Raw genomic sequence first — 9461 nt, 5'->3', positions numbered from 1 at the left:
CTGGCGGCAGCAGCGGTTCGCCCACGTACTGAATAGAAGCGCCGTCATCAGCCATACTACACAAGGTTACACAACCAATCCAACTGGCGAGCGGTACTCTATTCCAACCTCCGAAGATACAAGCCTACCTTATACCACGAAACACTGGTTTCACACATGCCTACCACAGAAGGCCGAATACATTCTTCAGTCATTCAAGCCACGCCTACCATTCAGAACATTCAGAAGGAGCAACGGTGGTGAAATCGAACCCATTCGATTTTGAACCACCTGGTGGCAGTACGCTACCATAGTCTCTGTAGACAGATATCTACAGCGACATAGAAGAACCGGTCAACTCTACACCGCACCTCTTCACGACTCCAAACCAAGACGAAAACCCAGGCCGACGAGACACTCGTTCGCCACCCAAACTACCGTCACCAATCTCCGTGAGTATAAACCATAGACTCCCACTAATTCCCCTTTTTTTTATATATAATTCAGAAGCCGGACGAGAAACCAGCCTCCACCCCCACCCCTTCCACCCAGACCACAGCTTCACATCAGTTAGGCCCGGACCCGCCTAACATACCTGCTCTTCGCATCGGGTCAGCATTCTCGCTACTCGTAACCAACCCCAACCACCCAACATCACCCACCACCCACCGCCACCCTTGGCTCGAGCTACTCGCGAAAATTGCTTGCCCAAGCAATGTTCCAACACCAGCTAGGAATCCTCACCTCAGCCCACGACAGTCTCACATCCGCCCACGGAACCAACCAGTGCTTCCAGAATTCAGCGCAGACCTGCGTTAAGTACCCCAAATTTATTATTTTATTCTTGTACATCATACACCCATAATGTATATGCATAACAAATGTAATTTTTTTTTAAATGTAAATTAGCTCACGTAGAACTATCTATTAGTTACAATTACAGAAATTCAAAACATCCACTATGTAATTTTAACTTACAAATAATTTTTCAATTTTAACGTAGAATTAGAATATCAAAATGTCACTGCGAAGAAATCTCCCAGGCAGTCACCCGAAACATAGTAAATTAAGATAAATCAATATACAACGACAATTCCCAAGATGAACATAACTAACACTTAAAAATTATTCCCCCTTCGGACGCAGGACGTCATGCGATTCGATAGGATAGGTCCTCACGATCATTTCCTTATAAAAAATTTTTTTTTTCAAATAACTATAAAAGTACTTCTCTACTTCCTTCCGACCGTGAAGCCCCGGAATAATACACTCAAAACCCCACCCACTCAAACAAGATGAATAAACAAAAATATATTAATAGATAAATAAAATAAAATAAATTAACTGCCTTAAATAAATATAAATGAAGAATTTTAGCCAATAACCATTCTCATAAATAACAAACTTGTATAAGTTTATATGTCTATAAAATGTTATATAATAATATGTATTTTTAGCTCTACACAAACTAACATATTAATTAAAAACACACTAACCACTTAGGATGTCATGTCTTCAGTAAGCTATGACTGTAGTGAAATAGTACTATCTCATAGAAAAGAGATTATAAAATAAATTCTCATTGAACAGAGAAACAAGTGTATGGTGAACAGTGAAATTTGTCCTCATTGAAAAGAGATTATACAAGTGTAAAATGTTTTGTACATAGCTTACTGAAAACATTTTAAGATATGATAATATACGTAAAAAATCCCACCTTTTTTTTTTACTCATTCAAACATATTTTGTTGATCAATATCACCCACTAGCAAACTTACAAATTATCATATATTAATTATGTATGCCATCCCCACTGTCACGACCTTAACCCAAGGTACGAGGACGTACCTCAAAAAGGTCAGGGAGGCAATGTATACCACACCATTATTAATCATCACCCACCACGCACGTGATCCACATGCTTGTAACAGAGCGAGACTTCCTCTTGCTTACCTTGCATTACCTTGCATTTCCCACGACATGCACCCCTAACACAGCACAATTTGAAGACAAACAAGTATAGATACCTAGTGTCACCAGACACGTATCATAAATCCTTTTATTATAACTGCCCTAGTGTATTACGCATAAACTAACATAGATATAATATACCTAACAATATCCACCAATTATACAACTAACCCTTATATATCTAAACCGTCCCCAATCCATAGATTAACAAGACTAACGCCCTTGCTTACAGCAACCCTTCTAACCCTATATATTCTATGATACCCATGTAATGATGGCAGAGCTGGAGTAGGTGAAGAACCTACTGCCAGAGGCTGGGTAGGTCACGAACCTACCGGCCGGAGGTCAGAGCTATCGTGCCCTAGGTCAAGGCCTGGCACTTATTATATTTAGCCCCAATGGGCATCCGATTTGTAGTTTAATCGCAAATGTGTTCCTTTAAAATAAACAACGAAAACTCCCGCTTTGGAGTCTATCTCGCCACATTAAGACTCCCTACGTATACAAACAGGTATACAACTGGTGTCCAGCGGTGCTCTCACCCACACCATATCTTAACGGTTATTCAACCGTACTACACTGATATACACTGGTATACTCCAGGTATACAACTGGTGTCCAGCGGTGCTCTCACCCACACCATATCTTAACGGTTATACCATAACGGTATACACAGGTATACAACAGGTATACAACTGGTGTCCAGCGGTGCTCTCACCCACACCATATCTTAACGGTTATTCAACCGTACTACACTGATATACACTGGTATACTCCAGGTATACAACTGGTGTCCAGCGGTGCTCTCACCCTCACCATATCTTAACGGTTATACCACAACAGGTATACAACTGGTGTCCAGCGGTGCTCTCACCCTCACCATATCTTAACGGTTATACCACAACAGGTATACACAGGTATACAACAGGTATACACTTTCTCTCAGTCTCTTTATCTCTCTCCTTATATCTTTCTATCTACATCTTTCTCTTATCTTTCGTTCTTTCATGTTCTGCCTCCCCATCTCTCTGTCTCCTCATCTCTGTCTCTTCATCTCTCTCTCTCTCTCTCTCTCTCTCTCTCTCTCTCTCTCTCTCTCTCTCTCTCTCTCTCTCTCTCTCACTCTCTCTCTCCCTCTCTCTCCCTCTCTCTCCCTCTCTCTCTCTCTCTCTCTCTCTCTCTTTCTCTCAGTCTCGCTCTGTCACTAAGTCTGTCTTTCTCTCAGTCTCTTTATCTCTCTCATTATATCTTTCTATCTACATCTTTCTCTTATCTTTTGTTCTTTCTTGTTCTGCCTCCCTATCTGTCTGTCTCTACATCTCTGTCTCTTCATCTCTGTCTCTACATCTCTCTCTGTCTCTCCAGCTCTCTCTACCTCTCTATCTCTTTCTGTCTCTCCATCTCTTTCTATCTCTCCATCTCTCTCTGTTTCACCGACTCCCTGTCTCTCCATCTCCCTCTCTCTCTCTCTCTCTCTCTCTCTCTCTCTCTCTCTCTCTCTCTCTCTCTCTCTCTCTCTCTCTCTCTCTCTCTCTCTCTCTCTCTCTCTTCCTTTTTCTTTCTCCATGTCAATGCTTTTGTGTACGATTGTCTGGTAGTATGGAAGGAGACCATAAAAACAGATAAATAAACAAAGTACGTACCTATACATATACGAAAATGTCTTTTCCTCCACATAAGGAAGGTGGTTTAAGAAGACATACACATACCCTTCTCCCACCCACATCCACCCAACACCAATTTGTTTTCCTTTTGTATTAGCTCCCTGTAGATGAACGGTCATCCCTGGTCCCTGCCCGCTGTCCGGGTCAGAAGTAAATGCAGCAAGACACAGCACCTCTATAGCAGGGCCTGACTGAGAAAATTGAGATGGTTCGGGCATGTGAAATGAGTGAAGAAAGATTAGCTAAGAGTGTGTGGAAAGCGGAAGTGGATGGAGTAAACTTGAGGAGAACGGGATGGATGGATGAGTTAAAGGGGCTCTTGGGCACAAGGGGAACGTCTGTTGAGCAGGGAAGAGAGAGCGATAAGATGGGTATGAACAGAATGGCTATACATGGATAATAAAGTTACGCGCCCTGAAAGATTTCTTTTTGTTTGCTCTGTGTTTTCATGAATGAACAAGGGAAGGGTCAGCATATAATAAAGAAATGGGGATGAACCATGTTCGGTTGTCGATCCCTGAAAGAGAAAAGTATACATTTTATTTTTTTCCTTTAAATGGGCATCAGAATTTGGTTCGTTCAGAGGGAGAGCATGATTTTCGAGGGAATAAGTGGGCCGGTGTCAGAAGTCGAAATGATTGGTGGATATGGTGGTTTGAGTTCCATTGAGAATCAACGTGGAACGGCAGTAATGGACAGCTGAAAAAAATAAATACATGGGAGATATATAAGTTTGGCTTCCTGCAAAAAAGAGAGAAAAAAAAAAAGTAGATCGGTTGTGATCTGATAGTGACTTGAAATTCAACCGTCTGGCCCAGGATGCTCATGTCCAATTGGGAGGTGCAACTAATGCATCTGAAAAGGTTGTGCCAAGAAAGGACATTCACGTGGAGGATGATGTGCATTGCTACGTGTCGGAATGCGGCGGGACCAAGACACGCTGCAGCGAGGCGGACTCATAGAGCGAATAATATTAACTGAGACACTTTCCAATATGACCCTTTTGTTATCGAGTACACCAGAGATGAAGAAAATAGCCTGGTTGCAGCCTGAACAAGAAGATCTATTGATTGTTGATAATAACCAGTTCTTTTTTTTTCGGCGGGACCCGAGATAATAAAGGAGATCCTAGGAAGATATAAGAATAAACATAAAAGAAGAACTTATTAGTAATAGTCATTCTTTTGTGACTAAAATATTTCTAGGAATGCTGCGCGGCCCTGGTTGGTCGGGAGGTCACAAAAGTAGGGAGGTACTTAGAGTGAACTGCTTAAATGAGAAAAAAAGGAGAATGAGTATAAGAAGAAGCTGAGAGAGGAGTGGGAGGGAGTAAAGGATAGAGTAGAAGTAGGAGTAGAGGAGGAATGGGGATGGTTCAGAGGGGGAGTCATAAGGTGTGCAAAGATGGTGTGTGGAACAAGGAGGGTGGGAGGAAATAGAAGGAAGGGTAGTGAGTGGTGGGATGAGGAAACAAAGAAGGGTGTAGAAGAGAAGAAGCAGGCATTCATAGATTGGCTACAAATTAGGACGAGGGAATCGTATGAGAGGTACAAAGTAAAGAGAAGGGAAGTTAAGCATAAGATAAAGGAAGCAAAGAGGAGAGCAGATGTGAAATGGGGGAAGAGTATGACAGAAAAATTTGAAATTAATAAAAACATATTTTGGAAGAAAATTACAAGATTAAGAGGAGGCGAATCAAGTAGAGAAGAAAAGGTAAAAGGTGCAGATGGAGAGATGATAATGGAAGAGAAGGCAGTGAAAGGAAGGTGGGCAGAGTATTTTAGGGAGTTGCTAAATGTGAAGGAGGATAGGGAGGGAAAGGTAGTTGCAGTAGAAAGTGTTAAGAAAATGAGAGTGATGGGTGAGGAAAATGAAGGCGAAATAGGGAAGGATGAAGTGAAAGCAGCTGTTAAGATGATGAGAGCAGGCAAGGCACCTGGGTTGGATGGATGCCATGCAGAATGTCTGAAGAAAGGAGGTACATTTATGGTGGACTGGCTGGTGAGGTTATTTAATGTTTGCTGGAGAGAGGGTAGAGTGCCGGAGGACTGGAGGAGTGCCTGTATAGTTCCGCTTTACAAGGGAAAGGGGGACAAGTGTGAGTGTAGTAGTTTCAGAGGGATCAGCTTGTTGAGTGTAGTTGGGAAGGCTTATGGGAGGATTAGGAGAGGAACAGAGAGAGTAATTGGTGAGGAGCAGTGTGGGTTTAGGATAGGTAGAGGTTGTGTAGATCAGATTTTGTGGTAAGACAGATATGTGAGAAAGCTATAAGAAAAGGTAAGGATGTCTTTTGGGCTTTTATGGATCTGTAAAATGCTTACGACAGGGTAGACAGGAAGGCACTGTGGGAGGTACTGCAGATATATGGGATAGGAGGAAAGCTGTTAAAAGCAGTCAAGAGTTTTTACGAGAGTAGTAGAGCTTGTGTTAGGATTAGAAATGGAGAAAGTAAAGGTGGGACTTCGTCAGGGATGTGCTATGTCGCCCTGGCTGTTCAATCTATACATGGATGGGGTGGTGCGAGAGGTGAATGTAAGTGTAGTGGGTCAGGGGTTGGAGATGGTTAAAGAAAATGGAGTAAGGTGGGAAATAAGCCAGTTGTTTGCTGACGACACTGTGCTTGTAGCAGGATCAGAGGAGGGATTGAGGGAGTTAGTAACAGAGTTTGAGAAGGTGTGTGAAAGAAGGAAGCCGAAAATAAATGTGGGCAAAAGTAAGGTGATGAGATGTACAAGGGGACAGAGTGACAGCAGGCTGGAAGTGAGCATAAAGGGTGAAAGACTGGAGGAAGTAGATAGTTTTAGATACTTGGGTGCGAATGTGGCAGGAAAGGGAGAATGGGGGTGGAGGTGGAATGTAGATTGAGAGAAGCGAGTAAATGCCTTGGTGGATTAAAATGTGTAATGAGAAATAGACATCTGGGAATGGATACTAAGAGGAGGTTATATGAAGGAGTGATTGTGCCAACAGCACTGTACGGGACAGAAACATGGAACATAAGAGAGGAAGAGAAAAGGAGTGTGAATGTGTTTGAGATGAAATGTCTGAGAAGTATGATAGGGGTTACTAGCCTAGATAGAGTGAGAAATGAGGAGGTGAGGAGAAGAACAGGGGTGGAATGGGAGCTGGGAGATAGGGTTGATGAAAGAGTATTGGGATGGTTTGGACACATGGAAAGAATGAGTGAAGAAAGATTAGTAAAAGAAGTGTGGAAGACAGAGGTGAAAGGAGTGAATATGAGGGGGTGTCCTAGAATGAGATGGATGGATGGGATGAAAGGGGCATTACAAAAGAGAGGAATGTCTGTGGAGGAAGGACGGGAGAGAACAGAAGATAGGGGTGAATGGAGAATGGTCAGTGTATAGATGATGCTGTGATGCATGAGGGGGAGTGGGTTGGAGATGGGGGGTGAGGGAGTATGTATGAGAACAAATTTGATGCAGCCCGAAGGGATTTCTCCCCGTCTTTCTCCTTTTCTGCATGAGGGGACGGAGAGGGAGGGTCGCCGAAGTTATGAAGCGGCCTTGCTGTGGATGTGCTGTGTCTTGTGACACTGCTTCTGACCCAGAGCAGTGGACAGGATGCATGGATGACCCGTCATCCAGGAGGTGCCAAGAAAAGAGGGAGGGAGGAGGGAGGAGGGAGGAGGGGAGTGGAATATATAGGAAATGGAATAGGTGGGAGTGGTTTCTATGCCTTTTTCTTTTTGGCTACCCCCCGTGTAAGGGGGAAAAAGCCTTTGGTATATGTATGTACGTTTTCTTGTCCCTCTTACTTCCGTCCAATCCACTTTTTACTTCCTTGACGCTCCCAGTCGTTCATTGAACCCAGAAATTGATGTTACAGCTTATTCCAAAAGAACAGTAAGTCAATTGGAATCTCTGGTTAGGTCTAAATTCGGAAGTCATCTCGGGTAGGACGTGGCAATCAAGTATGGGAGTAGGTCCAAGTCATACTGTATTTAGATGCATAACAAATGCAGGAGGATTGTGGGGAGAGGTGAAAATCTGAAAGTGTGCGCGAAGGGAGAAGGAAAAACGTGTGGAGGAAGATGTTTAGTGCCACGTGTTGGAATGCGTCTAGACCAGGAAATGCTGTAACGGTAGTCTTGTGGAACGAGTGATATTAGTTGAGGTAGTCTACACCCCTCGACTACCTAGGAAATGCCCAGGAAATGAATAAACTAGTTTGGTGGCAGCCCAAATAGGTCGTTGCACACTTATTTGTAACAGCCAGTGTTGGGTCAGAAATTAGAAAAAAGTAGGATTACCCAGAATAGTCTGCTCTACTGATTCTTAATCATTTAGGTTTCAGTAAAGGAAGGAATAAATAAAGGTTTAAAAGATAATAGAATACGGGTGTTCGCTGGCCGAGCGGCTTAGTGTCACTACTCGCAATGGAGGTCGAGATGACGGCGGTTAGAACTCGGCCGCCAGCGAGTTGGGCCAATGGCATGGTTCATTAAATTCCACGCTACAAAGTTCTCTGCAAAAGAGCACCGTCCTAGCAGGCGGTGAAGGTGGTTTTAGGTCTGGCCATATCGGAACAAAGATGACCAAACCTTTGGGGTCACAACAAAGATAACCTAATGTCCGACGACACCCGCAGTATTGGAAATTAAACCACTATTTAATCTCCTTTATTTGATTAATTTATTGTTTAACTATTCACGTTTTCATTTATCTTTTATTTATCTGTTTATTTTTTGTTTATTTTTTCTTTTATTTCTTTCTTTCTTTATTTATTTACTCTATCATTAAACGTTTTCGAGGAAGGAGAGGGTAGGCGAGGATAACTTTCTTAGCAATACCAAACTATTAAAGTCCATTTCTTCAGCATTGCATCTTTAATTGAAATATCTAATTTACGGTATTCTCTTTCCTCGTGTTTTTGCCTTCTTTTCAACTTATTCCTGACCAACTCAAGTACACAATTCAGAAAATGGTAATGAATTTTGTACCAAAGACTATCATGTGGATGGTACTTGCTTCTTTTTATGAATAGGAAACTAATTATTAATCTAAGTAGGGGTTTATCCGCAATGCAACGCTTTCTCGAAGTATAAAGAGCCCAATCATTTTCATCCCGAAACTGATAAGAATATAAGAAACTGATAAAAATATAAGAACATAAGAACGCGGTTCGACAGACACGTATTTAAAGTGATGTATGAACGTGTGAACAGGGTATTTGGGGTTTAACCAACGTGTTCGACAACCAAATACCCCGTTCACACGTTCAAACATCACTTTAAACACGTGTCTGTCGAACCGCGTTCGACGAACCGTTAGGCCGTGTAAACCCCCTCTTAGAGGCCTACACTAGGCAGTTCCATGTTTATTACCACCTATCACACCCATCCATAGAGTTATCTAACCTTTTATCAAAACAACCAATAACTTTAGCGCTCTCTACCGGGTTACCGAGTCTATTCCATTCATTACTCACTCTATTGGTAAATCACTTTTTGCTTATTTCTTCCTGAAATCTAAATTTGCCCAATTACTACAAGCAATGCTGTTTTAATAGTCCTGCCCTGCTGTTTAGCTTCACTCTAACCTAACAAAGGTTTATTCGTTTTAGATAGTAGAATTAGATTTCTCCCACGCGAGCTCCCTTCCCTTATCTCCCTTGTGCACGCACACGTTCACACCTCCCCCGAGAAACGCCAACAAGGAAGTAGCAACTACGTTAGGTTTAAGGACCGCGATGCATGAATATTGGCCAACCGTAGAACCTCGAAAGTAGGACAGCTTCACGGACAACCACTCCCGAGAGAGGCTTTGTTACCGCCAGGGCGATGACCTCACTGTCACTTGGTGGGAGGTGGACACAAGCAATAGAAAT

The 9461-nt window shown here is 42.6% G+C and overlaps 1 long non-coding RNA gene across 1 annotated transcript in view; it reads left to right on the top strand.

The window, feature by feature from the left end:
• The window catches only part of LOC143041136 (uncharacterized), a 3452-nt gene extending 1041 nt beyond the window's left edge, over positions 1 to 2411 (top strand). Inside the window, exon 2 of the long non-coding RNA XR_012967793.1 lies at positions 1 to 2411. This exon is cut by the window's left edge and continues 8 nt beyond it. This is a non-coding gene — a long non-coding RNA (uncharacterized LOC143041136).
• Positions 2412 to 9461: the final 7050 nt, after the last annotated feature.

Source organism: Oratosquilla oratoria, chromosome 2 (assembly GCF_046742065.1).
Source record: "Oratosquilla oratoria isolate Oo_2021 chromosome 2, ASM4674206v1, whole genome shotgun sequence".
NCBI classification, from domain to species: Eukaryota; Metazoa; Arthropoda; class Malacostraca; order Stomatopoda; family Squillidae; genus Oratosquilla; species Oratosquilla oratoria.
This window is presented reverse-complemented; position numbering and strand designations above follow the sequence as displayed.